This window comes from Grampus griseus (assembly GCF_964374135.1).
Source record: "Grampus griseus genome assembly, chromosome: 20".
NCBI classification, from domain to species: Eukaryota; Metazoa; Chordata; class Mammalia; order Artiodactyla; family Delphinidae; genus Grampus; species Grampus griseus.
The window spans coordinates 40,916,490-40,936,729 of record NC_139014.1 but is presented as its reverse complement, the minus strand read 5'-3'; positions in this window follow the sequence as shown (position 1 = coordinate 40,936,729).

Genomic DNA, 20,240 nt, shown 5'->3' with positions numbered 1-20,240 from the left:
GCCACATGCCAGTGGCTGAATTGTTAGAGATGAACACCAAGCCAAGAGGAACAACATCTTGCATAGAATTCATTCCAGTCCTTGCGATACAGGGAAATCCCTATTTTCCTCTCTCCTGAACCTCTCCCCACCTCTCACCCCGCCCCAGATCCCTGCCACTACTTGTAACTCTGGCAGGGAGGCATTCTCGTTTGCACAATGCAAGACAATTGCGAAATGAAGCGAAAATGGCTTTGCACATTCTGCTACTAATTGGCAGCTCAGAAGTAAAAGGTAATAAAACCCCAAACCCATTAGGAAAGTTTCTGCCACCATTACTGGTGGTCAGGCGCCCTCTGCTGGTGGATTCGACAGCGAGCCGCCGGAGGCTGAGGGCTGTTTTCATTCTGGGACGCCTGCTTCCCACAACGACCTAGAATGCAGGTGTTTGTCTTCAGGGATTTCCTAATGCAAAACAAGATTAAACTGGGCCATACCTCACTGGAGAGAAATCCTTTCATGCCTTTATAAATCCAGGAAGTTGTCTTAGGAAATCTGTAATAGAAGTGAACACAGAGCACCCCGTGCTCAGAGACAGAAAACACTGTTTTTGAAACTTCCGGATGGAATACAAACATCCATTCAAAATGAAATCTGATTAGAATTCAAGAATATTCGTTTTTCAACATTATGGACTTTGAAGTTGTACGGAAGAAAAGAGGGTTGGCATTCCTGGGATAGAAATGGAAAATGTCTTTGTGACCAAGGAACACATACACGATTAAGGAGTGACCACGTGCTTTGTGACATGGAACTGAGCCCGGAATGTGGTACTGGGTGGTGGGTAGGGTCCAGGATCTAATCAGACCTGGCTTTGAATCCCAGTTCTTCCACTCATTAAAGAAGTTACTGAAAGTCCCTGACTTTCCTTTATATGATATTCTCTTAAGTGTGTTAACACAGTGTACAGTTAAGTCCACTAAAATCAATCTCACTCCATCAGCACCAATGTACTCATTCAATAGGGGCACAGAAGAAATGTAAAAATACTACAGAGTGGATGACAGAGTTCATTCACTCACTCCCTCATTTAGATTTATCATACTGCAGTGAATACTAAAGACAGTGAATCAGACATAGACCCTGCCCTCAAGGGGAAAGAAGTCCAGGAGAAAAGATAAGATGCATAGACAAATAGCTATGGTGAGGCAGAAAGGTCCCCGTGATGTGAGAGATACACGTAATCAATGGGAATCTCAAAAGATCGATTCTTTCCGGTTCTGAGGAACCCGGAAAGGCTTTCCTTTCAGAATTACATCATTTCTATGACTTCTGAGCTTTCCTGAGCACCAGTCTTTGACCATGTGGAAAGGTAAGACTCAGAGTGTTTTAATCATCTGTTAGCTTTGGAAGAATTAGTAATAAAGATATATTTTAAAAATAAAGAAATGAAAAAATAAGGTAATTAGGAACTTAGAGGGAGAAAACATTGTATAAGAAGAAAATATATGCATAGTACATTACTTGGCTCAGCAATGAATAATACTTACCTTTTTACAATAACATAAGTTCAAACTATGGAATTAACCAAAAAGTACGACTGAACTTTGCTGGGAGTAGACAAAGGACAATATATGTATGTAAGTGTGTAAGAGAATTGAATGATCATTTTCAACAAAAAAGTTAATAGATGATGTCTACAATTATGATAGTGTGAAATGTAACGGTATAAATATAATATTTGGAAATACAGAGGTTTAGTCTAGAGGAATCAGTTAAAAGTTGAAAGCTGTTGTCGTGAGGGCAGGGCTCTGGGCAGGGATAGGATTGGGAACGGGCTACTTATTTTTATTATGACCAACACAAGCTATCTAACTTTTTAAAGCACATACATCTGTTTCATTAAGTAAGTTTTCAATGAAAAGGGGGAGGGGATGATGTCGTGGAGACATGTTTTGTCTGTTCATCTTCTTCCCACTTATTCTGGGAAGGTAAACTTTGTTTTGTCCAAACTGTTTATTCCACTTTTAAATACATGGTTCCCATGGAAGATTACATTTTCTCAGTTATCCCTTTTTCCTGGCTGTGATTGATTGGTCCAGATTTGAGAGGGAAAAAGGAGATGAGAGAGAGAGAGAGAGAGAGAGAAACAATGGCATCTGAAGACAGAGAAAGAAGACAAAGTTCTAGCAGTGGTAAATCCCTAGTTCCATGTATTTCTCAGGACCAACCTAATCCTTGCTTTTCCAGTAATTTAGTTGTAAATTTTACTTCAACTGGGAAACTTCCTACACCCTATATGAATTTTTTCACAGCTAGTCTGAGATTTCATTTTCTTTCCTACAAAGGACAGTGACCACACTCCTCATCTAAAATGGCATTTGAGCAACAGTCCCTGTGCAGTCTTCCAAAAAGTCTCGGGAGGCAACTATGTTGTCACAGTGGGTGGTTTGGGTTTTTAAATGAAGTCTTTCCCATGACTAGGAAGCAACCTCACGCTTGAGCTGGAAGGAATCCTTGAGTTACAAGGCAGCCATTAGTGGTCCAGGATCAGGGCAAACTTTGAGCAGGGTGGGGGTGGTACACAAGAGGCTCTTTTTGAGGCATCCAGAGTACAGCTGTCCCGGGGCTTCCCTGGTGGCACAGTGGTTAAGAACCCGCCTGCCGACACAGCAGACACGGGTTCGAGCCCTGGTCCGGGAAGATCCCACATGCCGCGGAGCAACTAAGCCCGTGCGCCACAACTACTGAGCCCACGCGCCACAACTACCGAAGCCTACATGCACAACTACCGAAGGCTGTGTGCCGCAACTAGAGAAAGCCTGTGCACAGCAACGAAGACCCTACGCAGCCAAAAAAAAGAAAAAGAGTACAGCTGTCCCCACACCTAAATAGACATTTCTCCAAAGAAGACATACTGATGGCCAAGAGGCACATGAAAAGATGCTCAACATCACTAATTATTAGAGAAATGCAAATCAAAACTACAATGAGGTATCATCTCACACGGGTCAGAATGGCCTTCATCAAAAAGTCTACAAATAATAAATGCTGGAGAGGGTGTGGAGAAAAGGGAACCCTCCTACACTGTTGGTGGGAATGTAAACTGGAGCAGCCACTATGGAGAACAGTATGGAGGGCCTTAAAAAACTAAACATAGAGCTACCATATGATCCAGCAATCCCACTCCTGGGCATATATCCAGAGAAAACCATGGTTTGAAAGGATACATGCACCCCAGTGTTCACTGCAGCACTATTTACAATAGCCAGGACATGGAAGCAACCTAAATGTCCATCGACAGGTGAATGGATGAAGAAGATGGGGCACATATATATACAGTGGAATATTACTCAGCCATAAAAACGAATGAAATAATGCCATTTGCAGCAACATGGATGGACCTGGAGATTATCATACTAAGTGAAGTAAATCAGAAAAAGACAAATATCATATGATATTGCCTATATGTGGAATCTTTAAAAAAATGATACAAATGAACTTATTTACAAAACAGAAACAGCCTCACAGACACAGAAAACAAACTTATGGTTACTAAAGGGGAAAGGTGGGGGAAGGGATACATTGGGAGTTTGGGACTGACATATACACACTACTATATTTAAAATAGATAACCCACAAGGACCTACTGTATAGCACAGGGAACTCTGTTCAATATTCTGTAATAACCTAAATGGGAAAAGAATTTGAAAAAGAATAGATATATGTATATGTATAACTGAATCACTTTGCTGTACACCTGAAACTAACACGTTATAAATCAACTGTAATCCAATATAAAATAAATTTTAAAAATTTAAAAAGAGTACAGCTGTCCCCTTCCCCGCTTCCTCACCCCCTGTCTTTCTAAAACCTATTTGGACATTAAATCTCCAAAAGCACTGGGCAGAAAATGGTAGGGATGACTGGTTATATGCGATGTATTCTAAGAGGAAGAGTCTAGCTAGGAAAAGGACTGGAGGAGGACACAGAGACGGGAAGAGCCCGGGGCTGGAGTGGCTGCAAATTCTATTTCTTCATGAGGCTCAAAGATCAAGATAGCAGCAGAGGGAAAAGCTGTCAAATTTGTGTAGTAGAGCAGAACTGGAAAAAAAGCCTGCTAGAAATTACACTTCGGGGAGTTAAAAAAAAGGAGACATAATCGATGCTGCAAAAGGAATTAAATCCATGCAGAGGATGTAGAGGGAACAGTCCAAAAGGAAATGATGAGAAAGGAAGTGACAGATATAGAGGACCACGAGAGACAATCAAAGGGAGAAAAGGCTGGAAGAAATGAAGCACAAGCAATTATCAAAGAAAAAATACAAATCCATCTTTAACACTCTAAAGTTTCAAAAAATCTATATATAGAATGCAAGCTTCTGTGTTGTCCTAAGCAAAACAATATGAAAATGTTCACCTAATTCCAGAGTACCCTCTAAAGTAAAAGGATTCATATACCTTGAAAGTATTTCAACAAAAAGAAAAGGTTATGTATAAAAGGAAAAAAATAACCAGGCTGGCCACTAACTTTTCATCTGCAGCATTAATGCTACAAGACAATGAAGAGGCACCTACAGAGCTCTGGGCGAAAACTATTGAGATGCAAGTTGTCTTTTATAAATGGAGACAATTTAAAGATATTTTTATTAAACAAGAGCTTGAAAAAGATCCACGGAAAACAATTACTTGAAAATTGTCTCCAACTACTGGGGGATACTAAAATATTTCAAGCTCAGAAATGGGGGCGTCATCCCCGTAAATGTGATGTGTTCAGCACTAAAAACTACGGAGAACTCTGGCCCTTTTATACCTAGCTCCCTCCAGGATAAATGTAAATCTAGTCGTAACAATGAATCTAATATCTAAACATCTGTTCCTTTAAAAATAATGTAAAATTCATGATCTCACAGAAAAAAAAAAAAAAACCTGTTTAAAACATCAGCTAATATTAACAGAGGCCGAGAAATAGGAGGAGAAGGAAGAAGGGAGGGCTGTGTACTCAAGAGCTGGGTACCCTCTGAGAACGTACACTCTGACTCTGAGAATGAGCTCACAGAAGGACAAAGAGGGGTTTTAAATATTAAAAGATAAACATCAAAGAAAGTAAAAAGCAAAGAAAACATGTTCCATAGGGCAAACAGGAGTAACAAATGAAACAGCACAAAACAATATTTTAAAAGTATGAAACTGTATTGTCAGCACATGAGAGAGGCCCTTTGTGCTAATAAACGTTGATGTAAAGTGCCTCTCTTAAAAGGCAAAGGCTCTTGGGTTGTTTTTCCAGAATCCAGCCAATCACTGTCTGTGAGAGAATACCCCAGACAAAGGTAGGGGGGATGCTGAAGGTAAAATATTGGACAGAGGTACTCTGGGCAAATTCAGACAAAAGCAAGGAGGGCTACAAGCCGAAATATCAGACACCAACTTTCAGACAAAATCACGGAAGGGAGCAAAATCCCTTCTTTTTGATGACTGGGACCAACATTTACGAGATTAATAAAATAGCAAGACAAATTTAACAAAACTCCTACAAAATGGGCACAGAATAACAGTTGGAGATAGTAACATGTTTCTCTATTCATGACAGATCAACAAGCAGAAATTAAGTGCATGCACAGAAATAACAAAGTTCATTGAATAAGACACCACTGATGGCTCTTACGAATGAATAATAACAATTAACATTCAGCATTCATAAAATATAGCCTTTAAAAAAATTAGAACATTTCAGGTCACAAAAAAGTCTCCAATTCTTAAAAAAAAAAAAAAAAAAGTAGTATACAGCGTCCCCTCCTATGCCCTTTTCTGACCAGAATAAAATAAAACTAAAAATGATCAAAGTATTAAGCCATAGAAACAGAACATTTTAAAGTATTTCTCTAAATAACTTATGGGCAAAAAATAATTCATACCACAATTTGAAAATATAAATAATAAAAAGAGACTACTACATATTACCTCTCCAAGATTTTTTTTAGAATATGTCAGTTCTGATGTGTGTGTCTTCTGTAGAAAAAGATTAGTAGGAAAGACCAATGTGTTATGGGTAGTGTTTTTTTGTTTGTGTATGTGAATTTGCTTATATGCATGCATTGCTTTTCTACATAGAATGGGTACTTGGTACTTTTCTACATAGAGTGGATATATATGGCCATATGTTTGCATTTTTGAAGCTGAAAAACAGTTCTGGGGGCAGGTGGCAAGCTCTTATCATCTTTAAGGCAGGAGGTAAAAGTTATCTTTAGAGAAGATACACCCTTCTAGCAGTACACATTTGAAGCAAATACATAACCAATGTTCTCCTGGAATCAGTGAGCTAATTGCACTGAGCAATGTTGAAAGTCCTGTTCAGATAAACAAACTAAATCTTTTTTAGGAACAAGATTAACCTAGAATTGGAAATTTATTTTTCCTAAATTAGATATAAACTGCTCTGTGCCTAAAATGTCTTGTTTGTTCTTAAGAGATGGATGCATGTTCTTATTCAGACTTTTACTGGAAAACCAGGCTATAGCTGGAAGGATCAGGGTTTCTCAACCTCTGTCCTACTGACATTTGGGGCCAGATAATTCCTTACTGGGAGCAGGGGTGGTGGTGTCCTATGCAGTGAGGGATGTGTAGCAGGATCCTTGGTCCTCTACCCACTAGATTCCAGGAGCATCTTCCTCTCCAGCTGTGACCGAAAATGTGCTCAGACATTGCAAATGTCCACCTCAGGGCAGGGGTCGGGGGCAAAACCAGCCCTGGCTGAGAATCACTGTGCTGTGACCTCACAGCAGTTGAACTGAAGTTGATGCTGGGTCACCTGGGTGAATACTGTCCCTATGCGGCTGACTATACCACACTTTATGAGAACATGTTGAAGACACAGTTGGAATTCCTTGGGGTCTGGAAACAAGACGACTTCCAGGGGATGAGGAAGGACATTTTCCCAGATATAAACTGAAGTTTGGGTGACAGTCACAGCCTGGTATGGCTGTGCTCAGAGAGGCCAAGGAGAGCTAGGTCCCTTTCCAAACCCTAAGGAAGGGTCAACAGTGGAGGACAGTGGCCCCCATCAAAGTGGCAATCACATTACGGGCAGCAGCTACATGGGAGCCAGAGGAAGAGGATGGGCAGAGGCACAGGTGTGAACCACCAGCCACAGGCACCGAGAGCAGGTGATGAATGAGCCCACAAAGCAGTAAAGGGAATCTGGGTCGGGCACCAAGAGCGACCACTACAGTCCACCCACCCCTTCCACCACTATAGCTCTATGTGCTTCTGATTCTAAGTTCTCTCCCCCTGGATACAGCTTCTCCGGGATCCTGATTGGTCACAATTTCTGGGGACACTTGCAAGAACAGCATGAATTACACCCCTGCAGCTGTAATTGATCTCAGGGCTTTAACTGATCTGATCTTCCTCTTCACTTCTCCCATCTACAGGTATAACCGGGCTGGGGGTACCAAGAGGAACCCCAACGATCACCCCCATGACTGCCTTATTTAGCAGGAATTCTACCTCCTCTTGATGATCAGGCTACACCCCTCTAATGTGTAACTGCCTTCTTTGGCTGCTGACCTACTGGCACAGAGAGCCCCCAGTGGCCATACGGCAGATGTAGCTTTAAGCTTAGTAGGACTTACTGTGTCCTTTGAAGGAAGCACCAGTCTTTCAGGAACCACGACCTTGAGACTCACCGACTCAGGAGAAGGAAGCACAAATTCTTCAGGGTCACTGGGAATAATAGTTGTAGGAGGTACTCCAACTTCCACTGCTTGCTCTTGGACCCATGTGGTCTGTCGACTGGTGACCCAGCGCCAAAGGAAACGCCCCATCCTTAGAGGGTGTCATCTCAAAACAGATGCCTCAGCTGCACCTTGAAGAGGCCATTCTACTGTCCTATCAATCTGGCAGCTTCTGGATGGTAGAGTACGTGGTAAGACCAGTGGATCTCCTGTTCATGTGCCCACTGCCATGCTTCCTCTGCCCACGCTTGGACTGACAAGATGCTATGCAAGAATGCATGCTGGAAGGTCAAGCCCTCTGTGAGCCTTGGGAGGAACGGTGCCGGCTGAGTAATGATGCAGACAGAAAAGGCAAACTGTTACCCAGAATACACGTCAATCCTAGTGAAGATGAACTGTCTTTTCCAAAGTAGAAGGGGTCCAGGGCAAATGATCAGTCAACAGCAGCTGGCTGGCCTTATTGATGGGATGGTACCATAGACTTACTCAGCTTTGGTCTCTTCTACTGGCAGATTGGATGTTCAGCAGTAGAAGTCCAACTGTTAGCGAACGCAAGTCCACGCGCCCAGCGTACAGTGAGGCCAAACAATACCAAACTGTCGGAGTTTCGAGCAGAGAAAGGTTTATTGCGGGGTCCTGCAAGGAGATGGGTGGCTCATGCCTTGAAAACCCCAAACTCTCCGAAAGGTTTCAGCAAAGTCCTTTTCTAGGAAAGGTGAGGGAGGGGCGTCGTTAGTTGCTGCAAATTTCGTGGCGGCAGATGCTTTGTTCTGGTGGTCAGGTCACGGTCTGGTCACAATGTTCTTATCAATCTCCACCAAACAAATGCTAGTCTCTGTTCTGACAAGAAAGGGCAAGGTCCCAAGGCACAACTTTCACTCTCCGAGGTCCAGGCCCCGGCTATGAGGAGGGGGTCCCTGCGCGGGCCAGTCACCCTGTCTGGGAGTGCTCGTCCGGAACCCAGCCTGGGTCCTGCCGCCAGTGCCCAGGCCCGGCTGAAGAGGCAGCTCTCAGCTGGTGGCGCCCTCAGGCCAGGTTCCCAGGCCGTGCCCAGCCGTCATCACCGAGGGAGTCTGGCGCCCAGGACCCAGCCGGCCCGCAGGCTCCTCAGGCCACCCAAACGGGGCCGGGCGGGGTCTGTGGACCGAGACCCAGGGTGGCTGCCGCCACCGGTAGGTCGCCGAGGCAGGGATGGGGAGAGGTTCACCGCTGCTTCAAGCCTAGGCCTGGCCTGTGGGCAGCCATGGGAGGGCTCTGGAGCTCTGCAGGACACAGTCCCCAGGCTGTGCCCGGAGCCGGGGCGGGGGTGGGGGGGGAGCCCAGCTCACCCGCCCGCTCCAAGGCTGGAGGAGAAGACCTTGATCCACCTCTCTCCCCACACTGCACCGCGAGGACCCCTCCAAGGCCGACCATTGACGGAACTCCACCTCTATCCGCCTCGCTCCAGGTCTCGCGTTAAAAGGTCTCGCGCGAACAGCTGCGCGCCCGCCCCGCCCCTATTACCCAACCCGGCAAGTCTCGATCTCGGTGACCAGGAGCCAAGGTTGTGGAGTCCGCGCACAGCTTCCGTTTCGGCTGTCATGGCAACCCCATTCCTGAGCTCAGGATCTAAACAACCGAGTGGCCAAAGGCAGGGGTTGCCTGTCTTTAACTGGCTGAGTCAACACAGCCAGCTGAGCGTTTAGTGCCTCTTCCTCGGATGTTTAGTAGTAGAATAAAATAACACAAAAGCATTACACTTGGTGCACAATCACATAAATCCAACCTCATGTCTCTTCCCCAGATCTCCTTGTCTCCTCCTCCAGTCTTGCTTCTTCCAGGCGTTGACCAATCCAGCTAAGCTCTTTGCCATTGACCATGCGTGCATATATAGTCCAACCACAGGCCAATGACCTCTCCACGCAGAGTGCCACCTGCAGCTCTGTCCACTGGGAGGATTTCTTCTCATTTCTGGTTTTCAGGGCCACCCCAAGGGGGCTTTAGTGCAGAACTTGAGTTCAAACCTACTGAGCTGACCTGCTTTGTATATTAAGAGCAGGAGTTTTCCTCCTCTGCCAGCTAGACACAGAGAATGATCTGTGAGGCCAAAGGTGAGGGAGAGGCATCAGTATAATAGAGGAAGGTGACGGGGTTCTGCAACCTGGGCCACCTGTGCTGTTTGAACCTGCCCCACCTCAATGCAGAAGTACCACTTCTATCTTGCAATAACCTTCCGAACCTTATGAGCTGGTTGGGTCTGAGAGCATCCCGTTTATTAATTGCAGTTCTGGCTCCACGGACAAACCTAGGTCCCGTGGATAGATGTTCTGTCTCTATCAGGGATCAGTAGCAGATCAGTTGTTGTGTGTGTGCATGTGGTTTTAGTGGTATCTAGTTGCAGACGGCCTGGCTTTGCTCAAGAACACAAGAATTCAGAGAAAACCCTATTAGTTTACTATTGGGGCTTGCTAGAGACACAAGATATTCCCAGGGGCAGGGCTGCTTACACTGCAGCCTGAATCTGCTTTGGACCCCTATCTTGCCCTGGCACCTCTGAGAACTGTCAGCCTTCACACTACTAAATAAATGGGTCAGAGCAGTATTCCCAAGGGTGCGGTATGCTGTGTCTAAAACCCGAAGAGGTTTTAGTAAACCTTCGGCTAAGCCCTGTCTGCTTTCTTAGTAGTAGGAGGTGCACGGAGCAATAATATGCCCTTTACTTTGGAAAGACGACCCAGTTTCCCCAGAACACAGAACCCCTGGATATTGAAGTGATGTATCAGGCCTCTAAATCTTTGTAGGGTTTATTTCCCTCCTTCTAAGGTGCATGTATGTGCCTTACTGCTTCTTCTCATCCGTCCAGCTTACGCGGTGTTAGCAAGATGGGCTTATGTGTCTTTTACAGAATGCCCAGATGGCCCAGATCCTTTCAATAATATAGCGACAGAGAGAAAGAGAATTAACATATCTCTGGGGCAAGAGCATGAATGTCCACTGCTATTCATCCCATATGAATGCAAATTGCTTCTGTCCTCCTATTTGATGGGCATTTACCAGATCAATAGCTCCATGCCACTTACCAGAGTCCCTAATAAAGGTACCACTTTCAATAAGGCAGCTGCAATTGGTTGTACTATTTGGTAAAGTTTGCAGTCATACACTGCTTTTTCCATGATTCTTTTGGTTTCTGTAGGTCCACCACCCCTGCTGCCAAGTCTTTCCAGGTGAAACCCAATTCTGTGCCTGCAAGTGTCGTTCACAAGCCCTAAGGACCCTCAGCAGGGTCTTCATATGCGCTGAGAGGAAGATCCCACATTCCCAGCGATCTCTGATGAAAGGCCAGAAGAAAGTTGACCCATTTCAGAGGCATGTATCTGGAGAGGTCTGATCACTCCGTGTGGAAATATTTGGCAGGCTATTTTCTGAAGACCATTGATGTAGAGAGAAATCTTTTCCTTTGCAAACAGAGAAGAACAAATATTGTCTTGGAGAAAGTTCTTTGTAGAGCCCGTGCCCCCTGTGCACAGGCTGAAGGGCACAGCAGAGCACCACGGGGACCGCATCAGCTCTTTCTTGGGCAAACAACTCAGCGTAGGGCTTGTGGCGCCAGTAAACTCCAGGTCCACCACTTGTTAGCTGTGTGACCTTGGGCAAATTATTTAACTTCTCTGTGCTTTAGTTTCATCAGCTGAAAAGTTACGGATGAGAAAAATACCTACTTCATGGGATTGCTGCGAAATTGCATAAACTAACACATGACACGCTTGCTGGTAAGCTCCCGGTAATGATTAAGCATTTCCAGCACATTATAACCATCACTATTTTTAAGGTCGATTTGGGAGTAAAAGATATTTTCTCTAAGAAGACATGAAAAAAAGGCCTTTCTTCATAATCCTTTGTACATGAGAAGATTCCCAAAGAAGGTAGACAAAGGAGATGGGTCTGTTGGATCCAAATCATCTAGTTCAGCTCGTGACCTCTCTTTGACTTATTCACGTGAAAACCAAGTCCCTAATACTCTCAGATCTTTCTGGAAGCTTGGTTATGGAATCTTAGAGAAAATGAGTATCTGAGTGCTGACTATGAATTTCGATCATCTTTATTTTTGCTTGAAGTCTAAATTAAAGAAAACAAGCTTCATAGTCTCTGGGACAACGTATCCAGCACCTAAGTGGGAAGGGGATTTTGATAACTCTCACTCCAACATGTCAAGTGTTTCGGAAAGAGTGGATGTGGATACGGGTGGTCGGAAAACCATGGATCAGGAATTTGGGGGGCTCTGGGGTCTAGGCTCCAACTTAGCCACACAGAGGCTGTACGGTGTGTACACTGAATATATTGGGAAAAAAGGGGGAGAAAATGAAGTTTGAAATACCTGGGGTGGAATCTCAGTCTCCCCACTTTTCAGCTGCACGACTTTGGAAAAGTGTTTAATAATTTTTCTGAGCTTCATGGTCCTTATCTTGAAAATGAAGAAGATAAAATAATTCTCAATCTTGACTATACACTAGAATCACCAAGTTGTTGTTTTTTTCTTTAATAGAAATGCTGGGCCCACCCTAGACCAATTGAAGTAGAATCTCTGGAGTAGGATAGAATCCCTGGAGTAGGAGCTCTGGATATCAGTACTTTTTAAATTTAGACGCCCAGGGAAGGCTGAGAATCGCTGGCAGGATAATCTCTAAGTGCTGACATTGACTCACTCCAACATGGCAGACAATCCAAACATACTTATGGGAAGCTTTGAAATGTATGCTGTGGGCTCCATTGCAAAAACAGGGACAAAAAAAAGTTCACTTTCTGAATTTGTCTTATGCCTTCAATGGCATGTTTGTAGCCCTAAGCCTTCGCAGCAGAAAGGAAAGAAAGAAAGAAGTCTTTGCAGCAGAATTCCTTTCTGGGCTGGAAGCTGGTGCAGCCAGTGCAACTTTCTTACCATCTTAGCCATGGATACTTTATAGAAAGTTGCTTGTTAACATCAAAGCTGAAAATCATACTTAAAATCATATTTCAGGGCTTCCCTGGTGGCGCAGTGGTTGAGAGTCCGCCTGCCGATGCAGGGGACACGGGTTTGTGCCCCGGTCCGGGAAGATCCCACATGCCGCGGAGCGCCTGGGCCCGTGAGCCATGGCCGCTGAGCCTGCGCGTCCGGAGCCTGTGCTCCGCAACGGGAGAGGCCGCAACAGTGAGAGGCCCACGTACCGCAAAAAACAAAACAAAACAAAACAAATCATATTTCAGAATGATGATCAATCACTGCTCGTTCTCCATGATACTGGAATGTCTGATCTTTATTTTTTTAGTTCTCCGATACCCATTTTCCTCCTAATTGCTATCTGTTATTTGTCTGTGTGGCTCTTAAAAAAAACTAGAGCCATATGCTCTTTAGACATCATCCTGACTTCCCACCAATCCAGTGTCTGAGTGACAACCAAAAAGACTGGGGTCAGGAGATGCCCGTCTACTCACTGCGTATGGAATCGGTGCCCCACCCGGGTTAGCTGAATAGAAGATCAGGGTTTTAAGCCAAAACCACAAGCTATCACAGCCATTTAAGGCAAAGTACTGCTAATAACAGCAGAATTAGAAATCTTCATCAATTTGTTTTCTGGGGATCCTCTACTATGTGAGTAAACTCTGTGAGTATTTTCATTGAAAAAATAATCGCAAATCACTCTTTTCTTTTTATCAAAATAAAAAGACTATAGGTTAAAAATTCGACTGTGAAGGATCATGATTTGTATGAAAGCCCCACGGTGGTTCTGTAGTTCCAGTATTTTTACTTGGATCAGTCAAGTTGCATAAGTGTTTCGGTCTTGCCTCCAGGTACTGACTTGGCCTCTCTGTACAAAAAGTTTCTCGTAAAGGGCCAAAAGGCAGGCAAAGTGCTTTAGGAAGAGAAAGCATAAGCGGAACAGAAAGTCAAAAATAGCCCAATTGAGTTAATATTTAACACTTTACATTTTCATGCAGCGGGTTGAAAATTTAAGATGCATCAGTGGTCAGGAAAACCAACAATATTTCTTTAATATTTTAGTACCTGAGATCACTTAGCAGTAAGGGAAAGGTGGCCTGTTATGAAATATATTTAATCATGGAAGATTAGATTTCCAAAAACGGCCACATTTTCAGTGTTAGGAAAACCAGCCACCCACCTGCTATTCACAGGGACACAAGCCAAGACCACCAGGCTCAGAATTCGGCTCTGAAACTTACAGGGGTGATGACTCCCCGCTCCCTTTTCTTTCCTGATCTTACTTACCAGTCAAGGAGTGTCCCAGTCCCTAAAGACTGTTCCCTTCTGGTGCCTGGATCTCACTCCTGGGGCCCTAGTCACTGCCGATGGGTTCTCAGGAGTCCAAGGAGGAGTCCTCACCCTGCAGGTGTAGGTTCTCACCCTGCTACCCGCTCTGAACTCTCTCACACCCCACATCTCCCAGTTCTGGCACTCGCCCTGCTGCTTCCCAACCTTCCACCTGACGCCAAATTCCACGCCCTTGTGAACTTAGATGCTTCGGTGGATGTGAATTAGTGAGCTCTTGATTCCTCCAAAATGGTAGACTTTAAGCCAGAAATACCAAGCTTCAGAACCCATATTCAAGCTACATTGTGTCTCATCCTGTCTCCCTGGTGTGTTGTTCATGAGGATTTACCAGCTGTAGTATAAAAAATATATATATATATTCGGTCTTTATTCCTGATTCCTAACACAGAAACCCTTGTGATTTCCTAAGGAAATAGGAGCATCTTTTGCAATTGATAAAAAGCCCCTTTGGACCACGCCTGAATTTATGCTAATGAGGTGAGTCAAGGTGGGCTCCTAGATGGCTTCAGAATGGGAGCTGGTCACTAGAGGAACCAACCACATCATTAAAGGATTAGAGCTATCAGGTCATACCTACCTCCAGGGAGGGGAGACGACTGGAGATTGAATTCAATCACCGATGGCCAGTGACTTAATCAATCATGCCTATGTGATGAAACCTCCATAAGAAAAACTGAGAAAGACAAGGTTTAGGGGAGCTTCCAGGTTGGTGAACAGGTCAAAGTGCTGGGATGATGACGTGCCCAGAGAGGGCACCATGTCCCTCCCTATAACTCACCTTTTGCATCTCTTCCATTGGGCTGTTCTTTTATCCTTTAGAATAAACTGGTTAATTTAAGTAAAGCACTTTTCTGAGTCTACGAGTCATCCCAGCAAATCGTCGAACCTGAGGGGGGCCTGTAGGAACCCCTGATTTATAGTTGGCTGGACAGAAGTGCAGGTAGCCTGGGGACCACTTTTGTGGCAGGCAGCTGAAGTGGGGGCAGTCTTGTGGGAACCCCCCACCACCACGAGCTTGTGGGGTCCGCACTAACTCAGTGAATTGAATTGAACTGTAGGCTGCCCAGCTGGTGTTGGAGAATTGGAGAATCCACGGTGGAACAAGGTATTTGAATTGGTTGGGAAAAAAACCACACACCAACTGAGAAGGAATCCTTGTCTCTGTCTGAGAAGTCTGAGGGCTGGGAAGGTCTTTCCTACTCACTGTCTTTCGAGTCTATGTCACTGCTCAGTTAGAGAACAGACGGATAGGGCTGTGAACTAACAACACAAGCTATTTGGGCATTCTAAGGGAAATCACACTCAAAATTGGTTACTTGGCCAAGTCATTGACTTGGAATATCTACTTTGTGGGAAACCAGTGTAAGTACCAAGTTACTGCCACTCTGCCCACATTCTTGGCTTTTTTTCAAAGAAAAATTAGGCCTTGGCACAATGTTAGAGTGTTTGGGCTGAGGTTAACTGAGGCTTGGTTATGCCTTGGGGGCTCTGTCACTGCTTTGATGCTGTGATTCTTTCATTGATTTTAGTCCATTTGACTATTTATACGCCAGTGTCAAAGTCTTACCCAGCATAACCACAAGAAGCTGCTGACCCTCATCCACAGAGCAGACATGGGGTGGTGGGGGCGAGGGGCTCAAGTCAAGCAAGCCTTGCTAGTGTTTTTATACAGGGGAGGAAAATACAGTGACATATGGAGACTTTATTGGTCTGACCCATACATTGGACGCCCCTTTCACTTAACAATATTCCTTTGAGATTACATCACAGCAGTATATATGGATACATACCCCTTATCCTGCAGAGAGAAGGTGTGTTTGTCTAGGAATGCTGAAAATCCTGTGGTCTACAAAAGCCTACAATGCTTCCTAGTTCTTCTAATTCCCAGGGACTTCCAAACTTGTGGTCCTCTTGGCGTTTAGCTCCGGACACATTCTCTGTTTCACTCCTCACCTCCAGACCCAGAATTTAGCCTCAACTTCTTTATGAGACAGAGAGGGAGAGAAAGAAAGAAAAGGAGGGGAGGGTGGGGTAGAGAGTAGGGGGAGGAAGAGGAAAGGGAGGCAGGGGCAAGGGGAGAAGCAAAGCCAGTTCAAAAACGTTTTCTCAAGTTTAATATTTTACCAAAAGCATGGTGGTCATGGGAATGGTTATGTCATTGACTATATTCTTCTTCCATCTTTTTGGACCTTTTCTGTCCCCTGACCACTGCCCTCTCCCCTCCGTATTCCTCCCCAGTTGGACCTCGGAGACCATTCATATACACTGCTATGATGTAATCTCAAAGGAATATTGTTAAGTGAAAGAGATTAAAAAAGAGAAACATATGTATATTATTCTACAGTTTATCTTTTTCTTTAAAAAAAAAGGGCATTTACTTATTTTTTAAAAAAAGAACAATAGAAAGACAAGCCACAAAAAAAATTTTTTTAAATGATTACCTGTGGGAGAGGGAGAGAACAAGGTGGAAGAGGTAAGATTTATTTGAATATATCTGGTGTTTTGGATGTGACTCTAGAATAAAGTAAATATTTTACATAATTATAGGACAAAACTAAATTGAAAAACATTCCCTAGATATCAAGAGTAAAGTGAAATAAACGAGCCTCACTCTGTATACAATTAGTGGCAGAACCACTCAGTGAGAAACTATTCTAAGTGAGTTTGACAGAGAGTAATTTGTGAAATTTTGTGTTAGATAGCCCAAGGACTAAAAGAACTGGAAAAAAAAAAACTTTTTAGGAATCAGTCAGTTGGTGGTAAAGTTAGTACTGCCATGCTGGGGCTGCCACAGTGTGGAATACATCAAATGTATGGTTGTGTTGGTGTCATTGAGAACTGACAGCATCAGTGTGATTGGAAGGATATATAAATGTGAGATTGACAAGGTTAGTAAAAACCCTGTAGTTTTGAGTCTGAATTGGAAGTATGCTTCTGAACTCATGATGTATTTTCACTTAAAGAATACATATTTTCTACCTCTGTCCACTGGAAAGGCCTAGAAACAATGGCCAACCCACAGCAATGAGCACCCAGAGTGAGGTCTCTGAATAGCATTTCCACTAAATGATTCTTAGAGAAATGGCTAATTTCAGGACTGAGGCAGGAAAAATACGAGTCAGGAATAGTTGTCATTCCAGAAAGCAAGAAAATTACCCAAGACTGCTAGGGTTTGTATCACAAGGACCCAGGCTATGGTCTAGGTTCCCAATGGCTAAAAAGAAGAGAACTTGAACATCAAAAAGAGTAATCATAATTAGGATGATTTAAAACACATCAGATATGTTTAAATTCATGAGTTTGTAACAATTCTCAAACAAGACAAAACGAATAAACAAAAATTAGCCCTACCAGGCACCTTTAGAGAATGCTACAAAACAACCTCATTATTTTTTTTAAGTAAAAAAAGGAAAGAATCAAATATGTATACTATCTTTCCTATACAGTCTGTCATACCCAACAGTTACAAAGGGACTTTTTAAAAAATAGAAGTATTGTAGCTAATAAGTGAGAAATGAATGACAAATTTTGAATGTCACCAACACCCCCGCCCAGTAAATTAATGGATCTAGATCAGGGGTCGGCAAATAGTTTCGGTAAAGAAACAGAAAGTAAATATTTCAGACTTTGTGGGGCATAGGGTCTCTGTCACAACTATTCAACTCTGCTGTTACAGAGCAAAAGCAACCATAGACAATACGTAAACCCGTGGGTGTTCCAATAAAACTTTACCTGCAAATACGGGCAGTGGACCAGATTTGCCTCTTGGGTTTGCCAACTCTTGATCTAGTTAATGATTATCATGGCTGCTAACATCACCAAAAGAGGGACAAGACATTACCTACCTCCTGATGAAAGTATACACCACCTCCTATGGGGAGTGGAGGGGGAGCAGAGGGGGAAATCAAACCTGAATCTGACCGGCCTCTAGACCTAATTACAAAGTTACAGGGAATTTGACTGACCCTCCCATATCACAAGGATGCAATCAGGAAAAATAAGATGGGAAGTTCTGTAGGAAAAGGACCCAGTATCCTCAACACATAACTGCAAGGGAATAAAAAGTCTTCTGCAAGCCTGTGTCTGTGTATCTGCTCTTCACCTGGTGCCTCCTCAGTGCCTGTGCAATGGCTTCAAGATTCAAACTCACTAGCTCCCACATTCGGGGCAAAATAGGACCTTGGGCAGGAAGTATTGACGAGAAGACACGCATTGGTCAGGATAATTTATAGCTTAAATGAGACTTAAGGGACATAACAGCCAATTAAAATATCAATAAAGAGAATTGCCCTCAAAATTCCAAATTCTTGCCTAACGCATGTAGAGCAATTTAACTAACTTCACCACTAGTCTTGAGTTCCCACGCCCATCAGGGTTTTCCCACATAAGATTCCATCTTCTGTAGAAAGTAATTGGAAGCAATGTTTTATCCAGTTTCTCCAAGAAGTGAAAATTCTCAAGGACGCAGCAAAGAGGTAATGCCAGGTAAAGAAGGGTCAATCCTGATCCTGTTTTTTCAGTAACAGTCCCCTGTTTGTTTTATTTAAGGCCGAGTTCTCTATTAGGAAGTACCAAAATTAGCTTTACCGTTAGAGAAAATGTGCATATTTTAACAATCTCACACTGAACTAATGAGAACCCTGGAAATCATCTGAAGAGGCTTTATTTCGTGTACAGCGTTTGGTAAGTTGGTCACTTAACTATTACTTTCTCTTTGGCTTTATTTTCTCATAAAATAATCATTGCCACATAGAATGCATAATCATTTTTATGTAAGATGCGCAATTCAGAGGGCTATTAACTCCTTGGGAAGAAAGATGGCTGCTAATAAACACATTTTTTCTTGTTTAGATTTATTTGGCCACCAGAGAACCATAAAGTATCCCAATTAACTATGAATCTTAGTCCGTGGTAAACGGGAATGTCCATAGCTCTCTTCAAGCTTGAAACCTATTTTAACCCTCCGCAGGCTACAGCTAAATTCCTGTGTCAGTAATGAAAATAAATTTGCTAATTCACTCAATCAAATCTGACTGAACTTTGTTCCTGGCAGCATATACCTGAGAGCTTTAAGACGTCTGTTTCTTAGAGCTCATCACCTACAGGCGACTTTCTCTTTTTTTTGTCGGGGAACAATTATTCAGTTTTCTCCTCAAACCTTAAGAGGGAGACTTCTTACAGTCCATAGTAAAATGTTGTGATACTAGAATCTAGAATAATTGCTAGAAGCCCCAGTTGGGCAAGATATTGGCTGGACATCACAACTTGATAAGAAGTTAGCAAAATAGGGACTTCCCTGGTGATCCAGTGGTTACGACTCCACACTTCCACTGCAGGGGGCACGGGTTCGATCCCTGGTCAGGGAACTAAGATCCCACTAGCCGTGCGATGTGACAAAAAAAACAAAAAGAAAAACCAAAAACTTAGCAAAATAAAAGAGAAATAGGTTGACATGAACTTATGTGCTTCCCTCTCAATCTATGAGAAATAGAACCAGAAAAAATTGCTGGGCTCTGACCAAACATGAACTACACTCTCCAGCTTGTCACAGATGGTGACAATTCTATCAGTCCCCAACTTTAGTCCCTTTTCCCTAATTGCTCCCTCACCAAATCAAGCTTTTGCTAATTAATTGGGCTTCCAGATATGCGTCTTCTGCAAGCCTGTGTCTGTGTATCTGCTCTTCACCTGGTGCCTCCTCAGTGCCTGTGCAATGGCTTCAAGATTCAAACTCACTAGCTCCCACATTCGGGGCAAAATAGGACCTTGGGCAGGAAGTATTGACGAGAAGACACGCATTGGTCAGTATTTAACCTCCAGTGTTGGTGCTGAGTCTTTTTGTTTGTTTTTTAATTTTTATTGGAGTATAGCTGATTTACAATGGTGTGTTAGTTTCGGGTGTACGGGTGTAACAGTATGTAAAGTGCTTTCCTGAGTTCTTCAAGTTGTTCTAGAGAATTATCAAAACTGAAAAGGGGGTGTGGAAACCCTCTGAATTTATAGCCAGTTGGTCAGAAGTACCAGTGACAACCTGGGGCTTGTGACTGGAATGTCAAGTGGGGACAGTCTTGCAGGATGGAGCCCTGAACCTGTAGTCACTGATGTTAACTCTGGGTCGATAATGTCAGGATTGAATTGAACTGGAGGATGCCCAGCTGCTGGAGGAGAGTTGGAGGAGGTTGTTGGAAAAGACACATGGCATTTGGTGTCATACGTTTTGTGAG